This window comes from Euprymna scolopes, chromosome 26 (genome assembly GCF_053919585.1).
Source record: "Euprymna scolopes isolate OS-2025 chromosome 26, ASM5391958v1, whole genome shotgun sequence".
NCBI classification, from domain to species: Eukaryota; Metazoa; Mollusca; class Cephalopoda; order Sepiida; family Sepiolidae; genus Euprymna; species Euprymna scolopes.
The window spans coordinates 98,800,436-98,816,035 of record NC_136507.1 but is presented as its reverse complement, the minus strand read 5'-3'; the positions used below and the strand labels follow the sequence as shown (position 1 = coordinate 98,816,035).

The 15,600-nt window shown below is 29.7% G+C and overlaps 1 protein-coding gene across 16 annotated transcripts in view; it reads left to right on the top strand.

Annotated features, from left to right (window-relative positions):
* Positions 1-15,600, top strand: part of LOC145248306 (endophilin-B1-like) — a 407,921-nt gene that overhangs the window by 359,377 nt on the left and 32,944 nt on the right. The window lies entirely within an intron of this gene.

Sequence of the window (15,600 nt, the reverse complement as noted above, 5' to 3'; positions counted from 1 at the left end):
AATCAATGTTCTAATGTTTGTAATATTCAGTTGAAAATGTTCCGATTAAATTATGTGATTATAAGAAATATTTATAAGAACATATGTGTTCGTGAAAGATGACTCGTTTAAAACTGACTAATGTCAGCTCTTCCACATTGTAGCTTTTTCTCTCCCTATATATATATATATATATATATATATATATATATATATATATAATGGGGAAATACGCTTATTCAATTATATTTCACCTTTTTATTTATACCAATCTTTTAATTTATGAAGCTAAATGTAACTACAGAACATATAACAAATAAATGACAAAAGTCTATATTCCAAATTTCAAGATGTTGACCATCTTACTGTTTATTTCTTTAAGTATGAAAAAAAATTATTAGCTTTAAAAGAAAAAAAAAAATATGGGCATGATTGCAAAATCCAAAAAAAGATAGCATAACAAAAATGAAAACAGAATTGAAACTTCTTTTTTGAATTTCGGATTTTGCAATCATTTTCTTTTAAAGTTGATGAACTCCTTTTCTTCCGATGAGTTCAGGGCAGAATAAATTAAAAAATTGACATAGTAATTACATGAATGATTCTGCGCTACGAAACAGGTGCTGTCAAGAATTAAACATTTTAGAATACTTAAAGAAATGGTCAACATCGTGAAATTTGGAATATAGACTTTTGTCATATATATATATATATATGACAAATCATTTTTTTTTTTTCAAAACACAACAGTTAGATCAGACAGGTGCATTATTGGGCGGGGGAGTTATTTGTATTATTTTTTAACTATTGTTCTTATCAATGAAACTTGGTGTATATATCGGTAATGATTATAACATTGGTCTGAAAGAAAAAGCAATGTAAATGCTCATTATTTATTTACACATTTATTCAAGCATCCATGAAAAACTAAAATTGTAAAAATTAATTCATTTCATCTGTCTTGTGCAACAAAAGCCGAACTTTTGTAAATAAAAGGAATTCATATTTGAACCGAATATTGTTGAAGTTGAAGTTATTCAACTCAAACAATATTCGGAACTCTTTAATGTCACTGGAACGTTCCCATTTTCTTTTTTCCAACTTTTTTCAACATATTTATTTGAAAAGTTATCAGGTCAAAATAACTATTTAAGAATATATTTTATTATTTATGTAATAGGAAATTCACTGTTTAGGAAGCACTTGATATTCAGAATTTAAAATTAAATGGTTGAAATGACTATACAAGTACGAAATTTATTTTAATAAACAAGTCTATTAAAATTAAATTCAAATTGTTCAAATTTTTCAATAGTTTTTTTTTTTCTCTTTCGTGCCATGTTGAATTTCCTTACAAAGAATATTTTACTATTTGAAAATTTGAACAATTTAATTTTAATTTCAATTTTAATTTTAATTTGAATTTTAATTTATTATTTTGCAGTTGTACGTTCTTTTCAACTGTTAAATTTTAAATTCTGAATATCAAATGCTTCTGAAGCAGATTTCCTATTATTTTGACCAATGCGTACGACCAATGCTTCACACAAGACATTTAAACCTCATTAAACCTCAAGTTCCAACCTTTGAGGATCATACCAAGCTTTACCACCAGCATGACACAAAAAGAAGAAAAACTGTTTGGATTTCCTGCCAAAGAATATTTTTCTATTCAAAGATTTGAAAAATTTGAATTTAATTTTTATAGTCATGTTTATTAAAATAAATTTCGCACTTGTCTGGTTTTTACAACCATTAAATTTTAAATTATATATATATATATATAATTCACATATAAAAGCAAACATTTTCAACACTACAAAACATCTATTAGTCTTGTATTTCTATCCTCCAGAAATGTATGCTATCAAGTTTTAAATAATAATAATAATTTAAATATGTACAATATGAGGCATGGTAAAAACAAAATGTAAGACTTTTAGTAAAATGAACGCTCGACTCCGTCCAGTCTGATTTGGTTCCTGACATTAAAGACTTCCTGCTTAAGGTCATTTATTCTTGTGGTTGGCCATTTTGTATTTATTTATTTAATTATCAAATTGGTGAAAGTACTGAATTGTTAACAAAACTTCCACCTTCCCATGTTAATAGCTTTCTAAATAATATTTTGTAGTTTACTGATTGTGCTGAAATAATGTTATTTAGAAAGCCATTCTTAACATAGGGTGGCTTTAACTATTCTGTACTTTCACCTAACAATTCAATTCATAAATTTGAGAAACTTAAAATCTCGCCAGAAGTTATATTATGGATGAAGTTTAATATCAGGAACTAAATCTAAAAAAGCACTGTTTACTTCAGACATTGTGTTTGGCGTTCTTCTGGTTTGTCATTATTTTTTTAATAGACTAATCTGACACTCTTATCCAGACAAGTTAACAGAATTTTATTTTTCAAAATATATATTTTTTTTAAGTACTTAATCTTTAATTACTTTATTTTTTCATTATTTTGCTAATAAATTTTTGGTAATACTATTTATGAGCTCCTTCTCCTTATGCCAGAATTCTTTTTTTTAATTTTATTTTGTGTGTAGCCTCTAGATATGTTTTAATGAAAACAATTTGTATACAATTAAATTTTTTATTATTAAAAAAGGCAAGTTCTTTTTTGTTTTCTTTTTATCATTCTGTTTTTGTACATGAGAAAAAAAAACAGTGTTATTTCCCATAAAATGCAACTCTAATTTTTTTGTGTGATATTCAGTTTTTCCATGTTTCATCCCTATAGGAAATCGTCAGGATAAATTGCTTGGAATTTGTGTTACTGAGTGTTTTTTTTTTTATATATCCACAATGTGTTTAGCTAACCAATAAGATTCACTGTTATTTCCTCTCATGGTATAGCCAATAGAAGGGCTTCTCTTAAAGGTTTGGTTGATCTTTCTTGACATCTTTTGTTTTGTGTAGGGATAACACATAATGTGTAGGGGATTTTGTGACGTTGTCGAATTAATAGGTGACCTTATTTTAATATGTGCATGCTTGGAACAGTTTTATTTCTATTTATCTTGTTATTCATTGCAATTCAAGATGTTGGTTTAGTTTAGTTTTTTTTTTTTTTTAAGTTTTTTTTCGTTATCCTAAAGTAAAATTTTATTCTGCGTCTACAGTTGTTTGCTATTTCACTTTTACAGTTTAATAAGTTTTGGGGATTTTTAAACTTTAGAATTTTAAACTTCTCATTAAAACATAAGCTACATGGTCATCTCATTTTCTACATTTACTGGCCTGTTATACTATTTTTCTTTTCTACTTGATTATTGGTTTCTAGGAGTTCCCAGTAATGGTTTGCTAGTGCTGTTTTTATTCTGCATTTTTTTTTTTTTTTTTTTTTTTGCTATTGAATGTGCTTTCATGGTCGTAATATCTGACTTTAAAATCTGGGTAGGTCATACCCATATAGTATTTCTTGTTATTTGGGCTTTCCTTTGCAAATATTATGGTTTGGTAAACGATGCTTTTGGTTAGGCATTTATTTTGTAATGCACAAAGTGCATGATTTCTACAGTTACAGAGTTTAAGTCATTACTATTTCTAGTGGTTATATTTGTTCTTCTTAGTGTTATTTTTTATTGTTGCATTCTGTTATAGATTTATATACTAGCTGTCCTAACCAACCATTGTCCACCAGTATTAATTATATTTTGTTTCACATAAAAGTCCAACATTTTTTTTTTGTTTTGCTTTTTATTAAAATATTAAATTTGTAAATAAGAGGATAAGGACCAGTTTAATTGCTAGTTTTTGGGAATAAATAATTACTATTGTAACAATTGCTAGAAAGTGTTTTTTTTATTTTTTTTTAAGTCTAATTTCTATCTTTCTGTTGAAAAAAAATCTGCTTCCCTTGTAACTTTACAATTTTAAGCGTTTGTGATTATTTCAACATTTTTGATTACAAAAATTAAGCACTAAACATATACTAAAGGTACTACGGTATATATATATATATATATATATATATATATATATATATATATATATATATATATACCGTAGTACCTTTAATGTACGTATGTGTGTCATGGTTTCTAGATTATAAATTATTTGATCAGGAGATCCTATTTATTAAAAAGCAAGATAAAGGATAACATACTGCGAACATTAAATTAGTTTATAGATACACTAATTTAATGTTTGTAATATGTTATCACCTTCTCCCCTCCTTTTTAATAAATAAGATCTCCCGATCATCAAAGATGCGATGTAAAAAAATAAATAAATAAATAAGATGTCACTTTTGGGTCGTATGTGAAACTAAAATATACCTTCTTGGTCTTCTGGCTGGGATCCAAGGGTAGTATCTGTTATGTCTAAAGATGGTATGATGATATTGTGGGGCTTCCGTTCGCACCTGGCATCCATACAATGGAAATATGTCACAGACTCCTATAAAGATATTGGAGATAAACCGTAATAACCAGATATATTCTGACACTACATTAATCAGATTACTTAGATAAATACTTTTACAATTTTAATAAAAGGACTACAATAATATTGCGTGGTCTCAATTCACGTTGAACGTCCACAGAATGCTCAGCAGCAGTATATTACAAATGAAAGATACCACTGTGGAATTTCTACGGGTCCCGATAGTTCAAATACATGTTTGTTTGTTTTTTTTGTACCTACAAAGAAGATTCTGTTTATCTCTGTATTGTTATTGTAGCCTTTTTATATACAATACTTTATACACGACACCCAATGCTTCAACCTAACTATCATAACTCTCATCTTCTATAATGCTTACATTTAAATGACGATTATTACAAAAACAAATAAAAATAAGTATCTGTATTATTTGTATTATTCAAACTAATGTTCTTACTTAGATGATTATTTTCACAACGTTTTGGCCGATGTAACCTTCGACCTTTACATCTTTTTAAACTCTGGGATTTATGTGGAATTCCAAATTGTATCCTTTATTTCATTCATGGGGGTAGATTGTTATCGTTTTGTTAGCCATGACTGGGTATAATAAAAAGTAAGGTACTTGTGCACTTATTAAACCATGCTAAAATAATAACGTTATTATCTAGAAAGACATTCTTAACATGTGGAGAGCAGAGTGTTTTGTAACTATTCTGTACTTTTACCTAACAATTTAATAAAAAAAAAGATATTGTAAAACTTTAATGTAACCTGAAAATAATATTTAAAAATAGCGCAGTTCAATAAATGCACAAACACCAAAAGTAAAATTATGTCTACCCTGTCATGGATGATCAAACAAGAACAATCTACTCCTGTAAAGTAAATAAACTACTTAGTTTGAAATTATGTATAAATTTTCAAGTTCAAAAAGGATGCACTCAAAGAAGGAAGGTGGTTACATCAACAAAAATGTTGCAAAAATAACAACCAACATAAAAATGCTAGTCTAAATTATGAATCTTTAGCCCAAATACTTACAAAACACAATCATCATCTTGGATTTACCAAATATTGTCATCCATTTTTCGACATTTTTTTTTTTTTTAATTTTGTAAATATTATTCAGATAGCTTTTTCTTCATTGTGGAAATAGTTTTTTCTTCATTGTGGAAATAGTTTTTTCTTCTGGGTGAAGGTTTTGCTTAAATTAATATTGGTTATGGAGTAAAAATATAACACTAACATTTTAATCAATCATAAATACATGTTCTTATTTTATGAATTCTTTTTTTTTTCTTTTTTTTTCATTCTCTTCAAAGCTTCATGACTTCGTTTTGTATTTTTCAATGCAAAACATTTTCAAGTTTTGATTGCAATAAACGGGTTCATTAGAATAAAAAATAACTAAAAACATTCTCTACTTTTTATGATTGAGACTGAATTATTTTTATTTTTACCCTAAACAAGGCATATTACCAATTAGATGCAGGGGGCTACTATTTGGGATCTTTTTTTTTTTTTTTTTTTTACACGGTGGTCACCACTTATCAAGGCCCGGAAGCCACTCAGGGATAAGGGTTATTGCAAGTACAGTACGTTAGTGTGGAGATTTGATGAAGTGTTTACTTAAGGGGGCGGTTCATTAGGAATTTGTTAACGTTGTACTTGAAGACATCCAAGTTGTAGTCAGGTGGGAAGCAGGCAGACAGAACAGAGTTCCACAGGCGTGCAGTTCTAAGAAAGAAGCTTTGTTCAGGGAATCCACGTTTTGATTTAGGCACAGATAAAGAGTGGGGGAAATTTTTCACAGTGGATTCAGCTAGACGGGTGTTTTTCTCAAGTAGTGTTATTTATGATGACAGTTGGTGGTTGAGAAGGATTTTGTAGTTAAAGGAAAGAATGGTAAAAATTGGTGGCCATAACTGAGACATCATGCATACTACAATGAAAATGAGAAAGAATAACAAGTTATCCAAAATGGCCGCCTGTTTCTGCCATATTGGATACCTTTACCTACCGTTTACATATTTAAAGTGTGTATTTCTTAATAAATTTTAACTCCAAATGATTCCTCATAATCTATAAAAGTGTGTGTGTGTGTGTGTGTACATTTCCCTACCAAATTACTCTGTCAATTTTTGGTCTACAGACTCGAGATTTGACATAAAGGGTATTGAGATTTGGGACAATCCTTTTAATCGGTTTTCCGCAAGAAATTTGGCTTTCAAGGGGTCAAAGTTCAATGATTTGACCATTGAAAACTCTACCGAATTCCTCCATCAATTTTGGGTTTAAACACTTGAAATTTTAAATGTAGGTTACTTGGACATGGGTCAAACTTTTTAATTTGATTTGAGCCCAAAGTAATAAATGTTAAGGGGTCAAAATTGGGGTCAAAGATAAAAAAAATTTGATCTCTGCGGTCTCTACCAAATTACTCAGCTAATTTCTGGTATAAACATTTGAAATTTTACATAAAGAGTATTCAGAGATAGGGCAAGCTTTTTAATCGGTTTGGGTCGAAAATTTGAGCTGCCAAGGGTCAAAGTTCAAAATATTGACTTGTGTTCTTTAGCAAACTACTCAACCAATTTTGGGTCTAAACATTTGAAATTTTACATTACGGGTATTCAGACATGCAGCATTTTAATGAGTTTTAGGGCTAAAATTTGGCTGCTTAAAGGTCAAAATTGAAAGAGTTGACCTTTGCAGATTCTACCAAACTCCTCCATTAATTTTAGGTCTAAACACTTGACATTTTAGATGTAGTTAACTTGGACATGGGTCAAATATTTTATTTTGATTTGAAACCAAAACAACAATAAAGGTTAAGGGTCAAAATTGAAATAAATTACCTCTGCAGTATCTACCAAATTACTCAGACAACTTTTGGTCTAAACATTTGAAATTTTACATAAAAAGGTATTTACACATAGGGCAAGTTATGAACAGTACAAAGTCCTGAGCAAGGCCGAACTGAACTGTAATATTTAAAAAAAAAAAAATTTAATGCCTTCATAGAATTATTTTTTCTTGCAATAAACTAATACCGCGATTTAATGACTTTAGCCAATTTGGTTCAATTAATAATTTAACGACTAAATGCTATTGTAATCATTAAATATAAGTTTCAAAATTCTATTTTTAAGATATAATAATTTAGTAAAAAAAAAAAAAGACAATAAAAAATACAATTACACCATAAAAAGCAACAGTTCGATACACTAATCTTTGATATTCTTTATTGCGACAATTACTAAAATGAAATAACTTACCACAAACTTTCAAGAATTTCCATCATTTTAAAACTCGTTTTTAATTAAGGACATTATCATCACGTTTTTATGGAAATATTTTTTCATTACAACCTGCGACAATCTCATAGGATTCTGTTATGTTTTGTTCTTTGTATATTTTTATTGTTGACAGCCAAGCTCTCATTTCTTTTTATATATATATATATATATATATATATATATATATATATATATATATATATACACAGGGTGACCCAAACAAAAACTAAATGGAGGCCATCTAGAACATATGCTGTAGAATGGAGAAAAAAAAGGCCAAAGACCTTAGTGTTTTGATGTGATGCTTTGAATATAATAAACTAGTTATGACCAAAGTTTCATTTCATTCGGACAAAACACTAAGAAACGGGGCCTAATTAGAGTTGGGGCCCGTTTTTTGGGGGTCACCCTGTGTTTTTGTGTTTTTTTTCTTTTACTTTAAAAAGCCATTAAGAATGCATTTTTTTTTATTTCAGAACTCATCTTTTTTTGTGTAATTCTGAAAGTTCTGTTACAGTGAAATCGCATTCATTCTTGTTTCTTCTGTGACTTTTTGTTTCTCTTGTGACTTTTTTGTTTCTACTGTGACTTTTTGTTTCTACTGTGACTTTTTTGTTTCTACTGTGATTTCTTTTTTATTATTTTTTTCTTTTGTGATTTGTTTCTTGTCCTGTAACTTTTTTGTTTCTTTGATATGACAGGGCCGCATTTAAAAAATGCACATATTTCCTTTTGTCCAGAAACACAAATGAATCATAATACTTGACTTTTGCCTTTTAAACTTTAATTAAAACCAGGAATGATTTTCTAATCGGCACTTTAGACTTCAAAATCACTTTCAAATTTCAAATAGTTATAAAGTAAACAGATGCCACCCTCGCAATAGATCAAATGGATTAAAAAGATTGACTTGTTTATAATATCGTGTGTTCAAAATTTTAAATCGGTTTCAAAGCTATTGTAGGATTTAGTTATCTCCCGTCAAAAAAGAGCATTTTGATCACATGATTAGTCCTTTATAGAGTCATTAAAATCAAAGCAAGTCTTTAACCCATTTTGGTTTTGACCAACTAAGACATACTTTTGTTTTGTATGTGGGAGACATGTGACGTTTTATATGTGAGAGACATGTGACATTTTATATAATGCAAAGCACTTTTTCACTTTTGGAAACTGAACAACAGGGACGTGCACATTTGAAATGCAACTTTGCCGTTTCAAACAAACAAGAGGAAAAAACAAATAAAGAAAAATCCGAGTCTGCATTTTTTTCTTTATTAACAAAAAATTTTGGTACTCATGCAGAGAGTGATCCGTGCTGAAATAATAAAGTTATTATTTAAAAAGCCATTCTTAACATGGAGAGGGTGTTGTGTACCTATTCTGTACTTTAACCTTACAATTGAATAAAAATACATATCATAAAACTTTAATTAAACGTGGAAATACGATTTAAAAAATAGCGCGGATCACTCTCTGCATTAGCACCAAAATTTTATTATTTCTCCTTTTTTTTGACCCCATGCCGGCTACAGCCGGCCCATTCTCATCCTCGACATTACATGTCTATTTTCTTTGACGTGCTCTTTCTTTCTCATGACCATGTGGTGCATTTTTTCTCTTTTTTCTTTTTTCTTCTCGTGCACACTTCCTAATTTGCAAATGCACATTTTTCAACTACTGCTGCTGCTATTTTCCCATGTGCTCATATGGATTATGTTACATATAATTGAGCAGCAGCAAAAAACAAAAACTGTTGGAAACTCATGGCTGAAACTTGGTGGACAAGTCAGGCATTTATTGAAGTTTATTTCGATTAAATATTGTTGGATTTCGGAAAGGATTGTAAATTTGATTAATGATTTCATGGTTAATATTTTTGGAGGGAAGGGCTGAGAGGGGGGTCACATTTTGTACATTAAAATAAAAATTGCTAATTTTTTTTATATAGAAATACATGGAGATAATAAGCGTCTATGACTATCAAAATAACCATGTCGCAAAAAATTTTTTTTATTATTTACAACTGTGATGTTGTGATACTATTGACATCCCTTAAGTGTTAGGAATTTTTAAAAAAATGATAGAAAAAAATATTAACAAAAAAGAGGAAATAAGTTTATCAACAGAACAAAAGTATGAGAAATTGTTCACCAAGGTACACAATAGGAAACTAAAATAGGATTGTTAATCAAGATGTCGCAGTGAATGGAAACAAAGACCAGTAAATGTTTTAGAGTTAGTTTTAGATTTGGTGGTGAGTTTTGCGACTGTTAGGAGCAGTCTAGGGTTTGTGTTGCCCCCCCCCACACACACACACGAAGGCAGACACAAGGTTGGGAAAATCCAGCTCCCTAAAAAAGTGGCACAAAAAATAAAAAATTTTCTGTCATGAAGGATTTCTCCACTGACCAGGACAGAAAAGGTGAAGTGTAATATCAGAACAGATACTACACTTTGCTCTTAGCCAAAAAGCCAAGCATGAGTATTTCTTAGTTGAGAACAATGTCCAGTTGGACAGTTAAACACAGGTTGTGGCTTGGAGAGAGCTTTTAGGGAATCAAGATAAACTGACATTAATTTACAAACACAGCCTCGACGGCATAGATGTGGACTGAAGACTGAAAAGATCATAGAAACAACGTTGCAATCAGCATTGGTTGTAATGCAGGGGCAATATGTGGTCCTATCACAGTGTCAAGTGTCTAAATGCTTATCTTTAACTGTTCAAATTTTAAAAAGTTTTAATTCTTATCTAAAAACTTCAGCTGGTCTGTTTCTCAAGGATTTGTGGATTCCAAAGTTGGTGCATATGCAGAATACGGATTGTGCTTTATTTTTTTTTTTTTTCTTTCTTTAAATAAGATTTTCAAGGTAAATTCATTCTAGTTTTACAGTATCTTTTGTGAATTTTTAGGTGAAAGTACAAAATAGTTACAACCGTTCCCCCTTCCTTCTACATCTTAACAATCTTACTAACTAATAACGTGATTACTTCAGCACGGTCCATATTCTGAATAAGTGCCCAACATCGTTTTTTTTTTCTTTTTTAATAAAATCCAAACAATCCATTTTTTTTTTAAAGTAATACATGATGATAAATGCCCCAAACCAAAAAGTTGAGAGGGAGAGGTCACCCTATAGAAAGTAACCCTTATCTTTGAATAACCTCTTGACCTTGATAAGTGATGACCTATCAGTATTAAAAAAAAATGACTTCCGGTTTTAATTAATGTTTAAAACAAAAACAGAATAATGATTCATTTGTGACCCAAAACCAAAGGAAGATTAATTTTTTATGTGCCCCTGTTATAAAAAAGACCCCTTTTTTTTTTTGTCTTCTGATCCCTATATTCCCCTCTCTTTCTCTTCTGTGGGCTTCATGTCTCTAATCCTTTCCTGTCTCTTACTTGGTCACTTCTCATTGCTGCAGAGATGAACCTGAAGAATTGGAAATGTGACGAACCAATTGCACACAGGATTCTATTGTTGTTATTGGTAAATTCCTAATTGATCTTCCCTAACTTCACTGCTGTGTAGGTACAACTGCTTTACGTGTCAGTTCTGTCTCTCTCTTTTTTCTTCTCAATTTTCCTTCTATTCTATGAACAGATACTTTTTCTCTTTCTTCCTCCATTCTGGTTGTTGTTTGCTGTAATATCATAGGCATTTCTAGCAAATAGTATTCTTGCAAAAATTCACTAACAGAAAATATTCACCTTCAGTTTCGAGGGTCTTTTTTTTTTCTTTTTTTTTAATCATTTCTGCACTATTTATTTTGATTTAGGGACAAAATGTTGAGAATGATAGTCCGAAGAATTGAAATAATACAAGATATTCATTAAAGTATTACAGCAATCATTTTTATATTTAATTTGCTTCAGAATAAAACTATTTAGTTTTGGTGTGAGGATTTTAGCCCTCATACACAACCCTTTATTTAGTTTTTTTTATTTAAAGGATAAACATGTTTTTTTACTAGAAAGTTTTTGGACTACTATTTTCATCTTGGTTGTTACTCGCACAATGTTTCGGTCTATGTAACCTCCGACCTTCTTCAGGTGCATCTTTTTGGAACTTGGGAATCTATATGTAGTTTTAAACGGAATCCTTTTTGTATCAATTTCCAATTTCGACAAATAGATCCCCAAGCTTGAAAAAGATGCACGTGAAGTTCTAGGTTAAATTGACTAAAAAGTTGTAAAATAAAAACCAAGATGAGAATTGTAGTCCAAATAATCCAATTTATCAGTCCTCATCTAAAAAAAATAAATAAAATAATAAATAAATTCTAAAATATTATTAAACATTTCTAATGGTCTACTTTTTTTGGTGAGAAGTGGGAATCACAAATAATACAATGGATGATGCCATGACTTATGGAATCGACTAAACTGGGTTTAAATCCACTTATCTTTTAATACCATGGATGGGGGAGGTATGAACGACCCTCCAAATAGCAATTAAAATAGCGATTGATTCACCCATAATACATATTGTTTTGGCATTAAATAGCCTCAAAAAGGCTAAGACATTAAACACAATGTGTAAGGATTAGACCAAGTTCGGTTCTTGCATGAAAAAATAGGAATTGTACACAAAGATGGGTACAGAAAGCTGAATGAGAGCAACGGCTTTATAAAAGAAGAAACAACAATCATGTATATTAAACTTTTTTTTTTTTACTTGAGTGTTAAGAATTGATATACTAACAGAAAAAAATAAAGATACAAACTATGGCTTCATAGACTTGTGTCTTCACAGAACTTCTATGAAAAGTGTTCTGTAAACAGCTGTGTGTGCTTCAACCCCAACAGTTGCTGACTCTTTCCACTATAGGAAGAAGGTTTTGCTAGTGACAGCTATCTGGGGGATCGTGCCATAATACAGTCAACTATTAACCAGCATCGACTGTAGAAGTGAAAACGGGAAAAAGGCAGGAAACCTAAATGTATGAGTTTATATGTCATGTACATAATAATTAACATTTCGACCTGGTTATGGCTGATGCAGAATAAGTACAATTTAGCACTATTAATTAAATAATGGTTCGATTAAAAAATATTGTCGATTGAATAAATGGTTCGGTTAAAAAATATTGTCCATTGAATAAATGGTTCGGTTAAAAAATATTGTCCATTGAATAAATGGTTCGGTTAAAAAATATTGTCGATTGAATAAATGGTTTGGTTAAAAAATATTGTCGATTGAATAAATGGTTCGGTTAAAAAATATTGTCGATTGAATAAATGGTTCGGTTAAAAAATATTGTCGATTGAATAAATGGTTTGGTTAAAAAATATTGTCGATTGAATAAATGGTTTGGTTAAAAAATATTGTCGATTGAATAAATGGTTCGGTTAAAAAATATTGTCGATTGAATAAATGGTTCGGTTAAAAAATATTGTCGATTGAATAAATGGTTCGGTTAAAAAATATTGTCGATTGAATAAATGGTTTGGTTAAAAAATATTGTCGATTGAATAAATGGTTTGGTTAAAAAATATTGTCGATTGAATAAATGGTTCGGTTAAAAAATATTGTCGATTGAATAAATGGTTTGGTTAAAAAATATTGTCGATTGAATAAATGGTTTGGTTAAAAAATATTGTCGATTGAATAAATGGTTCGGTTAAAAAATATTGTCGATTGAATAAATGGTTCGGTTAAAAAATATTGTCGATTGAATAAATGGTTTGGTTAAAAAATATTGTCGATTGAATAAATGGTTTGGTTAAAAAATATTGTCGATTGAATAAATGGTTCGGTTAAAAAATATTGTCGATTGAATAAATGGTTTGGTTAAAAAATATTGTCGATTGAATAAATGGTTCGGTTAAAAAATATTGTCGATTGAATAAATGGTTCGGTTAAAAAATATTGTCGATTGAATAAATGGTTCGGTTAAAAAATACTGCTGATTAACTGAAGGTGCAGAAATTCTGTACAGCTTCCTGAACTTGACTAGAAGTTTTCTAAGCTCGGGAAGGTGCATCTGAACAAGATCAGGAGGTTATACTAGTCAAAATGTTGACAATGGTTGTCTGAATAATCGAAATTATACACGATATTAACCTATTAAGTCTTGAAGTATCTACAATTTTACAATTGAGTTGAAATTTTGTCTAATAATTAAAAATGGTTTACCATACACAAATTGTAAAGGAAAAAGTTATTTATTTTATTTAGAAGTTAAAATATTGACTCTTCTATTGGGTACATGTGATATATTTTAGAAATCAAAAGGCTATACATACAGGATAAAAATCACACATTATGGTAAAGAATACAACAGAAAAAGTTACAGGCTTACTATTGCAAGACTCATTTATACAAGTTCATATATCATCAAACAAATAGAATTTTAGCAAACTTTTAAAAGGATTCTAACAACTCTTGGAGAGAAGTTGGTGAATACAGATAATTTTTATTCTTTCTTCAGATTAATTATCCAGTACGCAGACGATTATATTTTATAGATTTTAACAAGAAATGTTTGGTGTCCAATTTATAGGAGATTGGCACCCCATGAATTAATAAAAGTATAGCAGTAGTCTCTTTTATATTTAACTAGTGAGGGAACCCGGCATTGCTCGGGTTTAGTCAGGTGTGGGGAAGGGGGGGGTTAAATCAAAACCAAATGGAAAATAGAGAGTAAGCGAATGTAACAACCCTGTTTAAACTTTTTTAAATTGAAAAAATAAAAACAAGAAAAAAAAAACCGCAAACGTGATGCAAAATACAGAATAAGCGAACAAAAAAGAATAATAATAAATAACCCTATTTAAATGTTAAAACTTAAAAAAAAAAAAAATCGGAAAAACAAAAACAAAAAAAAACAGTGAACGTGATGGAAAAATTTTTTAAAAAATGAATGCAAAAAATGGCATAAATAACTCTGTTTCAATATCAAAAGAAAATATATCCGATATCTCGGCTCAAACATGCAATTTTAAGATAACGACGCTGCCACTATAACAACTGGTCTCTGATCACATGAGCGAAGTTAGGGCGTTTTCTTTTTTATATTTAAACTAATTCAAGAAAGAATTTTTTGCGCATGCATATTTGGCTAAATTGTCATGAAGTAACGATTTCTTGCTACCGCTCCCTGTAGAAAAGTGCCCAGTTGAGGGTGAATAAATTAATGTTTTTAGCCAATTTTTTGATATTTGTCATCCGAAGGGTCAAGCTTTAAAATGATACTGATTTTGTGAAAATCTGTCACCTTTGTGGAAAGTTCTAGGCAGACATACATACATACATATATTTAAACAGATTTTTGCCCTTTATATTATAGAAGATTTGCTTTAGAATAAACTGTTTAGCTTTAAGTTTGGTTTTTCTAAAATGTATTTTATAAAGTGAAGATATTTGAAAGTTTGCTGCAGTCATCTTGTTGCACCTTCTTCTCAGTTGCAGCTGTTGGCACTGGATAACATTTCTGCAATTCACTTCAAGCTTATCAAAATCCCAATGTTTCGCAGCACAAGCAGCAGTAACTGCATTCTCAAAAATGCAACTAACAATTCTCATTCCGCTCTCAAATGAATGCACTCTGCACATACACAAACTTTAAAACCGCTTTTTTCTTCTTTTTTCTTTTCTTTTTTTTCCTTTTCTTTTCTTTTTTTTTCTTTTTTTTCCGTTTTTTTTTCTTTTTTTTTTCCTTTTTTTCTTTTTTTTTCTTTGTTTTTCGTTTTTTTTTCTATTTTTTTCACAATTGTTGTTACTTCAAATGATGCTCAAACAAAATTTGAAAATTGATTCGGTATCTTTTGAAAATTAGTACAGGTAAAAAAATATACACTCGCACTTCACTTTTAAAGTCTTTTGTTTGTTTTGTTTTCTGCTATTATTCAAAATTAGATTCAATTTCTGTACGAAATACTTTTGTTTTGTCTTTTATTGATTTTTTTTCT